We start from the raw sequence: 10,902 nt of genomic DNA on the forward strand, positions 1-10,902 counted from the left end.
AATGTTTGAGCAGTTCAACTTTCCAATATATATCTTCATACATAAACGTCAAACACTAACAAAACTGTCTTCTTCATCAATATTTGGAAATAGCTAGCACCAATAGCATTTTCAGGTATTACAGTATTAGGTTTACAGTAATTACCCTACATTAAGCATCAAGAAATCTGCTTTGAAGATCTTTATTCTTCAGGTCAGTTTTTCTACACGCAAAGTGCCCATATACATCTCTGAGCAAGAATACAGAATTAAAGACTTGCAGTCTACATTGACAGCAGATGATATCCAGAAATAAATCATCTTAAACTCCCTGTCCTAGTTTTCAGCAAAAAGGAAGAAAAAGTAATTTAAGCTCAGCGGATTTATTTCCACTGTAGAAATAGAGTGATAAATTGGAATGGTTTCATAATTCTCTATGAAAAGGGAGCTGTTTCTGTCTGTTACATGTTACGATACACACAGCCTAGATACAAATTAAGGTTTTCTTGCCCAACCTTCACACTATGCACATTTATCGGATCGTAAGTTTATTTAGAAATTAACGATGCTAAATATCTCAGTTATTCGTGCTGGTTTGTAAAGGACTATCTGTGCACCTCTGTTTGCCAAAAACATTACTTACTCGTCCACCAGTTCACATTCTAGCTATCTTCTTGGTGCTCCACTGCCCTTAGTAACCTTCTTCTCACTCTTGAAGCCACCATCATGCTGATCAGGATATTCAGTGTCTAAGGTTTTCATTGGTCAGTTCTTAAATTGACAATTACATGCTTTTAAGACCCCTCTTGTTAGTGTCCACTGAAGAAGTTGCAATGCTAGCACCGAAATCCATCTTGGGCTAATCTTTTTTTTAGCTTTATTTCACTTTATGGCACTGTAGCACAATGTTGGACTTGATTTTGGTGTGTGAGATAACTCTTGGTATGGTAGACATATGAAGAATAAGGACACTTTGATGAGGTCAGCTAGTTCAGTAATTGTTTAAATGTAGCCCTATCTTGTTCTTTTTCTGTGAGAATCTTACTCATCTTAGAGTAGTTTGTGAGATTTATTGTAAGGCTTCCCACTGGCCACAGAGTAGATCTCTTATCAACTTCCCTTTGTGCAATCTTGTATTGAACATTCAGTGCATTACATCTTAAACAAACTGTGGCTTGCCTAAACGCCTTGACACTGAATCACCATGTGACCACTTCACGAAACAAACTAAACAAACAATGGACATGCAGTTTTGTTTGATTTGCTATTTGCAGTTCTGTCCCTGGCACCAAAACAGAGGTGGTTCATGGGGAAAAAGATGATAAATGGTTATGGGACAGCAACTAAATGTGGATTGTATAAAAAGGAAGTTACACGTCAAGCCCCAATGGCCTAATGGATAAGCACTGGCCTCCTAAGTCAGAGATTGTGGGTTCAAGTCCCATCTGTGTTGCACCAATATGACTAAGGTACTTGAACTTGAGCATGGCACTCAAATTTAGCAGCCCCCAAATGTACAGTTTTATTCACTGATGAGATTATGTGAGGTTTAATCATGGAGACAAGCAGCTGTGTAAACCCAACAGGGTTATTCACTAAAGTGAAAATGATCAGGAATTTTAAGTGTATTTCAATTTAAAGTCCCAAGTGGACAATTTTCTCCAAGTTACCTACGCCTTCGGTTCAGCTGCGTCGGCCTTGATTTTAAAATTCACTTTAAATTCTGGACAATTCTCACTTTAGTGAATATATCTGTACGATTATGAAATTGCCACATGAAATTTGCATTTAACTCATTAGTAGCTACTTGAGAACACTTTGACAGCGCAGGTTTGGGTGAAAACACAGTAGTCAGCATACAAGCAACTTGCTCCAGTGGCGCAATCGGTTAGCGTGCGGTACTTATAAGGCAGTATCTGTTGAGCAATGCCGAGGTTGTGAGTTCAAGCCTCACCTGGAGAAGTTTTTGCATTTTCTTTTCATTGGTTTATCTGCAAGGTCCAGCACGTTGTCTCCAACCAGTTCTCAACGCCTCACCAGTCCTACAGGATGTAAATGGATTCTATTTTGTCCCTCTGTTTGCCCTTGTTTTTATTTGCTCCTAAATTCATCTTCTTTTTGTTAGGGATTGCCTTTTCTTATGAGAAGTGTTATCTTTGGCAATTTTTGTCCAGGGGGCGGAGCTTAAGCAAAGTTCCACTTCGGTTGCTAAGCGGATTTACTGACAATCCATCAGTGAAAAGAATCCAACTAAAGGACAAACTGCATACACCACGGACAGAGGAGAACAAAATAGCTGTGCCCAAATATTGAGAGTCGGCGCAAGGGAGAAAACATGATAAATATAGATCGAGGCAAGTGGTAAGGTGGATAGAAAAAGATACAAGGGGTATAAGGAAAAAGAAAATTGAAAAGAAAAATTTGCATGTCGTACTTGTTTTGCCTTTGCAGCCCTCTTGTTCAATGGTTGGAACATTCCATTTTTATGACCTGAGTTTTCATTTTTATGACCTGAGCTTAAGCAAAGTTCCACTTCGGTTGCTAAGCGGATTTAATGACAATCCATCAGTGAAAAGAATCCAACAAAAGGACAAACTGCATACACCACGAATGAGAGTTAGTAACCCAGCATCACGTTGGCATAGCCATTTAGAGTATATCATTTTAAGATGGGAGTGGATGTGGTTTGTTGGCAATAATCAAGGTTATTCACTAAACTGAGATGGGTCTGGAAATAGTAGTCTTTTAGATGTGAATTTCAAGGTTAAGGTCAAAATAGAGGCATAGCTGACTTGGAGATTTTTCCCAACTCTACTTTTTTGACATTTGATTTGAAATTCACTTCAAATTATTGATAAGTGTAACATATTAGTGAGTGGTTCAAGGGAAACTCTAAGTACTAGGTTCTCTACAGCTAACTGTAGTGGTTAAGTTGCAAGGAGTTTGGGGGTATTTTTGTCAAGCAATTTTCAGGTGACATACTGCCATTTACATAATGAGGAAGTTGAATTTCTTAATTGTCTGTACTTTTCCATACAACCTTGGAAGACAGTTATTGGCTGAAAGCCTTTAGGTTCCTTTTTTTGCACTACCTGATTGCATACCTCCAACAATAGTAGGCATGGAGGTTCAGCAGGTGAGTGGGAGGGAAAGGAAGGTTAGGCATTGTCATATGAAAAGGGGGCACGTAGGCCTCCCATCTGTGCATGACATGTTGATTGATTGACAGTCTCTCTGTCTGGTCCCACTCAGGGGGCCCTACTGATAGCTCTGACATTACTCTTTAATGTCCTCAGGTTATGATGATTGTGGACACTTCTCTGAGGGACACCAGGGAACTCTACTGAGATGGCAGGTCAGTACCCTGAATTTGGGATAGTTCCACCCAAGACAGTTGGGAGGTATATAACTCCGTCCAAGTACTCATGCTGGTATATTTGCCTAGAACAAATTAAAATTTGTAAATATCCAAGATGATAACTCTAAGGTTTTTACCCAGGATGGATATAGCTCAAATCAGTCATGAAAAGACTTTAAAGAGTAATTTTATAAAACAAGACTTTTATGCTTACATGGGTTTTCGTAAAAGATGCAAAATTATAACAAAAATAACAGAATGTTAAACATCCATGTTTATAAATCCTCCAAGTGTTTATTGAAATAGCATATATTTATGCTCTATTGCCATTTCAATCCATTACAAAGATTTGCTCCATCACCATTTCAATACATTACAAATTTCTGCTCCATTACCATTATAAATTGCATATTTCAAAGCTATTTTGGGCTGAAACTAAATAGGATAGTGCCACTTAAAAATAACTCTAGCTGAGAATTCGAGTTAATTATGTTCGTAAAATTTAGCAAATTGGAATTATTGGTTGCTACTTTTGATTTTTTTAAATCCTAGTTTAGCAAGTTTATAGAAGCACAGTGAAGTTCTTACATATTCTTTGCAGCTTATACAATACAGCTGTTATTCTTTCAACCCATGAATCATCAAATATTAGGCTTCTGGGACTTATTATATTAGGAGCAAAGCAAAAATAACTATAATAGAGATTCACCATAAGCAGAAATAAAAACAAACAAACAAGTGTTTCTGTGCTAACCTTTTCTTTTGCATTTATTTAATTTTGATGATATAAAACGATGAGTTTTAAAAAAAAGTGTATAATAAAGATCTACTATTGAAAAACAAAATAACAAACATACAACCAGTGGAATAAATTAATGTAAAGTGCTGTAAAACTAGTATACTCATTATTCACAGGAGTTCATGCATTTACAGATATAAAGTGACTATAACATGTATTGCATAATGTCATCAATCAGTGATTAATGGCTGAAATAAATGTGGAGTAAATTAACACATGTATCTTCATTTGCCTGTAAAACATATAAAGCAATATTATAAGAAAATAAGTAATTTCAAGTATTAAAATAAGTACCCTTTATATTTGAAATAGATCAACTTCTAGATCTCCATCGCTATAAAGGTTTATACAATCCAAGTCACCACTCCCCTATTGAAGCAATTACAGTATATTTTATGTCATATGTATAACATATTTGTTGCCTAAGTGACAATAGTGTGTGGTGAAGTTTAAAAAGGTGAGGTGCTAGATTCCACTACCAAAATTTGACATTGAGGTTCAAAGTCAGCTGTCTGATGTCATCTATTAGCTGTGACCATCAGAGCCTAGACATCCATAAACACAGGCCTGGATATTGTTCGGTCTTTTAGGATGTGGAGTAGGACTTCTTTAATGGGATGTTGTTTCTTAAATACCGGTATGTGTAACTAAAGCAGGGCCACCATCTAGTGTAGGCCAGTAACTATTTAAGAGGTCTGGCCATGCTTTGGGCACCTTAACCCCTTAAGGACCAAACTTCTGGACCAAACTTCTGGAATAAAAGGGAATCATGACGTGTCACACACAAGACCATATAACGGATCTGTGATAAAATGGGACCATTACAAGTACAGCCATTCCCCATTTATCTCGAGCATGGCTGCACTAGGAGGAAGGGATACAAATTTACTTCCTCATATCCTTCAAAGTAAGCCATGCAGGACGAGAGGTGCAACCAAGCACACCCTCCTCAGCACAGCTCGCTGCTGACACCGGATCCCCACTGGACTACAGGGAAGAAACCCTCCTGGCATAAGGTAGGCAAAGAGGAGGGTGGGTAAGACATCCTAAATTAGTGTGTGTTTCTACCCATGTGTGTCTGTCAGTGTGTGTGTCTACCAGTGTGTTTCTGTCAGTGTGTGTGTCTGTCATTGTGTCTGGCAGTGGGTGTATGTTTGTCTGTGCATGGCTGTCAGCATATGTGTATGCTTGTTAGTGTGTGTGTGTCTGTTTGGCAGTGTGTATTGGTATCTGTGAGTATGCCAGTGTGTGTGTCTGTCAATCTATAGTATATAATAAACTAATAACCTGCCAAGCTCTTTCAAGGCTCCTTGAAAAACAATTTTCCGTACAATGTAATGTATTCCAGAAGGTGGATGACTTTTGCAGATAGAATAGGAGAATCTGCTACAAAGTCACCAAACAGTTGACATTGACAGCTTTTTTATATTTAAAGCATGCCTAAAGCCTGCTCTTGAGACTTATTTCATGTCTAGTAAGGCATAAAGATAAAAGTAATGTGTGATAATCAAACAAAACTGCAAAAATACAAATATTTAATGTGCAATATATAGAAAACAATCTGTGCAAAAAATTATACATATGTATACTTATATTCAGGTATATGTTTAGAACTCTTTCCTCAGTTAAAAACTATTAAACAAACGGTGCATGCCTGTATAAAAGTTAATTTTATTTTCATCCAAAACGTTGCTAGCAAACAAATCCTGTCTTACAGTTGGCGTTGTTTGGAACATAGCGTGCTGATGCAACAACTTGAGCAATTTCTAGTTCCACATTGCCTGGTGATTCCACTGGGACTAGATAATTCATCCATGTTCACGCTGATTCAGAGATACAAGGTTACCAGCAGCCACCATGAGCACATCAGGAAGACACACTCTCTAGAGCAAATGCAAACAAATATATATATAATTTTTCTCTGTATCAGAGTCTCTTTCTTGTTATATGATATGTTATAAATTAGAACATTTTTTTCCTACTGTTTAATGGTGCAAGGCTGCCACTACTAAAAAAACAAACAAAAAAACAAACAAACAGAGCAGTAGTTTTGGGTATAGATACTTCAAAGTGTCTTAAAGGACACTCCACAAACCTAAATTACTTTAGCTTGCTGGAGAGCTTCATGTCTGAATAATGTGCCCTCATTTTCATTTTACTAAAAAAGTGCAGGTTTGAATAGCTTACACAATACAATTCTGCTATATATGCTAAATAGCAGAGGGTGGGGGCTAGGGAGGGTTAGTTTCAATTTTTTTTTTTTTTTAAATATATCTTTTGATTTGGGAAGTGGAATGTTCCTTTAAAATTTAAATTACATAACATAATGTGCATTTACATAAACTATTTTTTATGTATTCCTTAATCTGCTGCAGAAATAATGAATGTTTTTTTTATACATTACAGATTATACAGAATATCTTGTGACTCCTGCCAAATTTAATTTAAAAATAAATTGCTAAATATTAATTACGGAAAGTACTGTAGTTTATAGCATTATATGATAAAAAAAAAAATGTTTACATACCGGGCTCATTAAAATTCACAAAGTTGTTATGGGAGTACAAATTCTAGTAGAAAAACATACTTGAACTGGTCAAGTGAGAAAGGGCGCCCCCTAGTGCATAACTATATACATATGTACAATGAAGTTATAAAACATAACCTTTAATGTTTGCTGTGATAAAAAACTCCGATAGGGAGTAAGAACAAGAAAACAAAAGTAAACTTAAAAATGGGGGGGACAAATGTCCAAATGGGGGTAGATAAACTAAAGGTTCCACCTAAAGGATATATAAAGCTGGATAGAGCTATAAATCCCCCCAAACAGTATAGTGCGTCTCATCTGGGCAATCCCAGCTGGAATTGCAAAAAATGAAATTCAATATTAAATTAGAGTAGCCATTCCTGTAACCGCTCCACATACAACCTGTTAATATAGAGAGTGCTTGCTAATGGCAAGAATAATATATAATACACACTTGTAACAGGAGGTAACGATAGGAAGGCTTTCATAGAGCCAGTAGCTAGTAGCTACTGGCTCTATGAAAGCCTTCCTATCGTTACCTCCTGTTACAAGTGTGTATTATATATTATTCTTGCCATTAGCAAGCACTCTCTATATTAACAGGTTGTATGTGGAGCGGTTACAGGAATGGCTACTCTAATTTAATATTGAATTTCATTTTTTGCAATTCCAGCTGGGATTGCCCAGATGAGACGCACTATACTGTTTGGGGGGATTTATAGCTCTATCCAGCTTTATATATCCTTTAGGTGGAACCTTTAGTTTATCTACCCCCATTTGGACATTTGTCCCCCCCATTTTTAAGTTTACTTTTGTTTTCTTGTTCTTACTCCCTATCGGAGTTTTTTATCACAGCAAACATTAAAGGTTATGTTTTATAACTTCATTGTACATATGTATATAGTTATGCACTAGGGGGCGCCCTTTCTCACTTGACCAGTTCAAGTATGTTTTTCTACTAACACATGTATGTGAGGGTTATCCCCTGTTCCTTGGTCGCCCCTCAACACACACTCAGTTGTATACCCCTTGGGGTACTCAACTACTCTATTTTTTTGGGAGTACAAATTCCCAACAAGCCAGCCAAAAAAAATAAAAAAAATTAGGGCAGTTAATACGACAAAAGAAAATTCCTTAAAGCCGGTATATTGGAAATGAGGACCCAAGTCTTGCTCAGGTACCAAATCTCAAATCTCTTTTTAACAATTGTAACTACCTATCCTTGATTTGTTTTTCTCCTGTATGGGTAAAACCTTTGGCCGTTTTTTTAGATTTGGTACCTGAGCAAGACTTGGGTCCTCATTTCCAATATACCGCTTTAAGGAATTTTCTTTTGTCACATTTTGTAGGTACTAACCATTGCATACTGGAAAAAACCCAAAAGACTTGCTATTTTGGAGATGCTCTCACCCAGTTGTATAGCCATTACTATTTGGCCCTTGTCAAAGTCACTCAGATCTTTTCGCTTGCCCATTTTTCCCTTCTTCAAACACATGAAATTCAAGAACGGATTTTTCATTTGCTGCCTAATAAATCCCATGTCTTAACAGGTGCCATTGTAATGATATAATTAATGCTATTTACTTCACCGGTCAGTGTTTTTAATGTTGTGGCTGATCAATGAAGACAAAAAAAAACTTTAGAAATGCATTGTAAATCTATTAAGAGCAGAAACCAGTCCTGCTTTCAGAAAAGCCATCGAACATCGCCAATCATGATCTTCAGATAAAAAAAAAATAAACCCAAAAAACATGGCTTAAACAAATGTAAACCTGAAGTTTCAATATTACAGAACATTTTACAAAAACGTTGCTTGTTTTCTATTGTAAAAGTCTTATACAAGGCAGACTGCAAATCTTATATTAGAAAGCAGCATGGGAAGTTGAATATATTACTTTACTAGACCAGGGCTCACAACCTATTAATGTTTTATAGAAAGCAGATCTGATTCATACTGTACATGGAATAAAAAATTTCAAGCTGTCCTTTGTTGAGTGGTTAGACAATTTTTTTTGGACGCGTCTCTAGAAATGAATTTGTTGCATCTAAATCAATGTCAGAGGCTTCACTGTGACCATCTAGTCATAAAAGTCTTATTATAGTTAATTTGTTAGTCTGTGGGAAAGGAGAGAAAAACTCTTTGCACATTAAGCTGTCACTAAATCGCAGTGACAATTTTTCGTTCTTACTCTAGACCATTTTATTTCCACTTCGTTGCTTGAGTGAATCTGGCAGATACTTTGATTCATTGTCCATTCTTTTGTTTGAGACAATTTTATAATCACCATGACTAATCCAGTGACCTCAAGCAGGTGGAATATGTTCTGCAATTAAAGAGAGGTCTATATTTAGGATAGCAGTATAAAACTTCCCAGATACATACAGCATACGATTCTGTCCATAGCTTTACTATTTCATTAATTAAATTTATAGCATATGGTTTATCATGCAAAAGGTATAAATGATACAAAGTTTACAAACAATTGGAGAAAAGGCTAGTTGACAAACTACACACTTATTGGTTATTGCTGGTGTTGGTGATGACCCGCCCCCACAGAGCTTCATAAATTTTAGTTGGTCACATGCTTACACAAGCCACTTGTTGTCACATGTTCTTTCTGAGATTATCATGTTTATATAGAATGTAAGTGATGTTTTATTTAATAAGTGTAGGTGCGATCAAGGGAGTCTTAGCAACTAGTAAGACAAATACAGGTTAAGCCTGGCTGCTAAACAAATCCCATTTGGACATTGAATTCCAATTTGGATTGTACAGGACATGAATATGCATTGTTCCCTGAAATATGAAGTTACGTTGTGTGTAATAACTCCATAACCACAAATGCATTTCTGCCACTTTCAATGGTCAAACACTGTAAAAACAGATATAGAATGATAATCACTTATATCTGACTCCATCTTATACAAAAAAAAAACAAAAAAAACAGTAATACTTAAACTCATATTATGTACCTATGCAGAATCCTGTGAGGGGGGATAGAATTAACCCCATTTCCCAGTTCTCTTCAAAATACAGAGTGCACTCGTAGTCCTCTTATGCATACTGTATAATCCCCCAATCTATCTGAAAATGATTACTGCATAAATAAAAATACATACAAATATTTGTTAAAGGGTTGAACTCGAAGGACTTAAGTATTTTTTCAACCTAGTTTACTATGCAACTATCTCTTTGAAACCCAAATATGACAATGTATTATACCACCATCACAGTTTGGTCCCTAAAATCTAATGCCATGAAATACCCTTCTTTTTTTCATCAATTTGACTTTTTTTATACGTAAATATTTCTGACACATGATCTCCTTCCAATTTCCACCATCTTTGATGCTCTGGCAGGGTGTGTGAGAAATCTTATGCGTACCCAGTTGAGACCTCTCATCATTAGTGATAGCAATGCATTAAACAGCAATACTAATGCTCATGCGCAACTCTAGTGGGGAGAAAAATAGCAGGTTTTTTTTTTAAGACATGGTATGTGCAAATTTAAGCACTGTATTTTTTATTATACGTTATATAATGCTCAAACAGACCCTCTAGCTCGACAAATATATTTTGTAATTTTCTACTTGATATACTTGCTTTCTACTTGATAAAATGTTCTTAAAATATTTCAAAGCAAGTACATAGTAACAGATGTAAAAAGGTAACACATATTAGGTTTTATTTATTTTTATATTTTTTCATTTGAGTTCTGTGATTTGTCTGTTGTTTGCGAATCTATCAGTCTCTTTGTACTATATGTAGGTTCTCGAAATCCCAGGCCCAGCTATCAATTCTAATTCCACTTTCTTTTGATATATAAATGGAGGTTTTGGATGGGCTCTTAACTTGCTCATCAAGCCTGAAAGGGGTGAGAATTAGAAAAGTAGGAGATGCAGACTCTCCTTATCCGTCTACAATATCTAGAGAGAATTTTCAGAGACAAGAATGTGTTCCTGACAATGTGCTCCAGCTGTCAACATGATGGTATTTTCCTCACTTCACAGTTTTTCAACAAGTCTGAGCTGGAACAGCTTTCAACAGGTGTTGATACAAATTACACCCACGGTGTTAAACTCAAAAAGTAAGCTGAAGGTATCTGTGTGTTTCTATGCTATATGAAGAATCGTATGGCAAGCTACTCAAAAACTGATGGAAATAATTAGTCTGTGGTCAATAACAAATAGACATTGTGATCAAAACAAGACTTTACATGTGTTAAAATAATGAATGTCT

At 36.1% G+C, this 10,902-nt stretch overlaps 1 non-coding gene across 1 annotated transcript; it reads left to right on the plus strand.

The window, feature by feature from the left end:
- Positions 1 to 1,848: 1,848 nt before the first annotated feature.
- On the plus strand, positions 1,849 to 1,941 carry TRNAI-UAU (transfer RNA isoleucine (anticodon UAU)). The gene is given in 2 exon segments: positions 1,849 to 1,886; positions 1,906 to 1,941. It is a non-coding gene; the product is annotated as a tRNA-Ile (tRNA).
- Positions 1,942 to 10,902: the final 8,961 nt, after the last annotated feature.

This window comes from Pelobates fuscus, chromosome 6 (genome assembly GCF_036172605.1).
Source record: "Pelobates fuscus isolate aPelFus1 chromosome 6, aPelFus1.pri, whole genome shotgun sequence".
In the NCBI taxonomy this organism is placed as follows: Eukaryota; Metazoa; Chordata; class Amphibia; order Anura; family Pelobatidae; genus Pelobates; species Pelobates fuscus.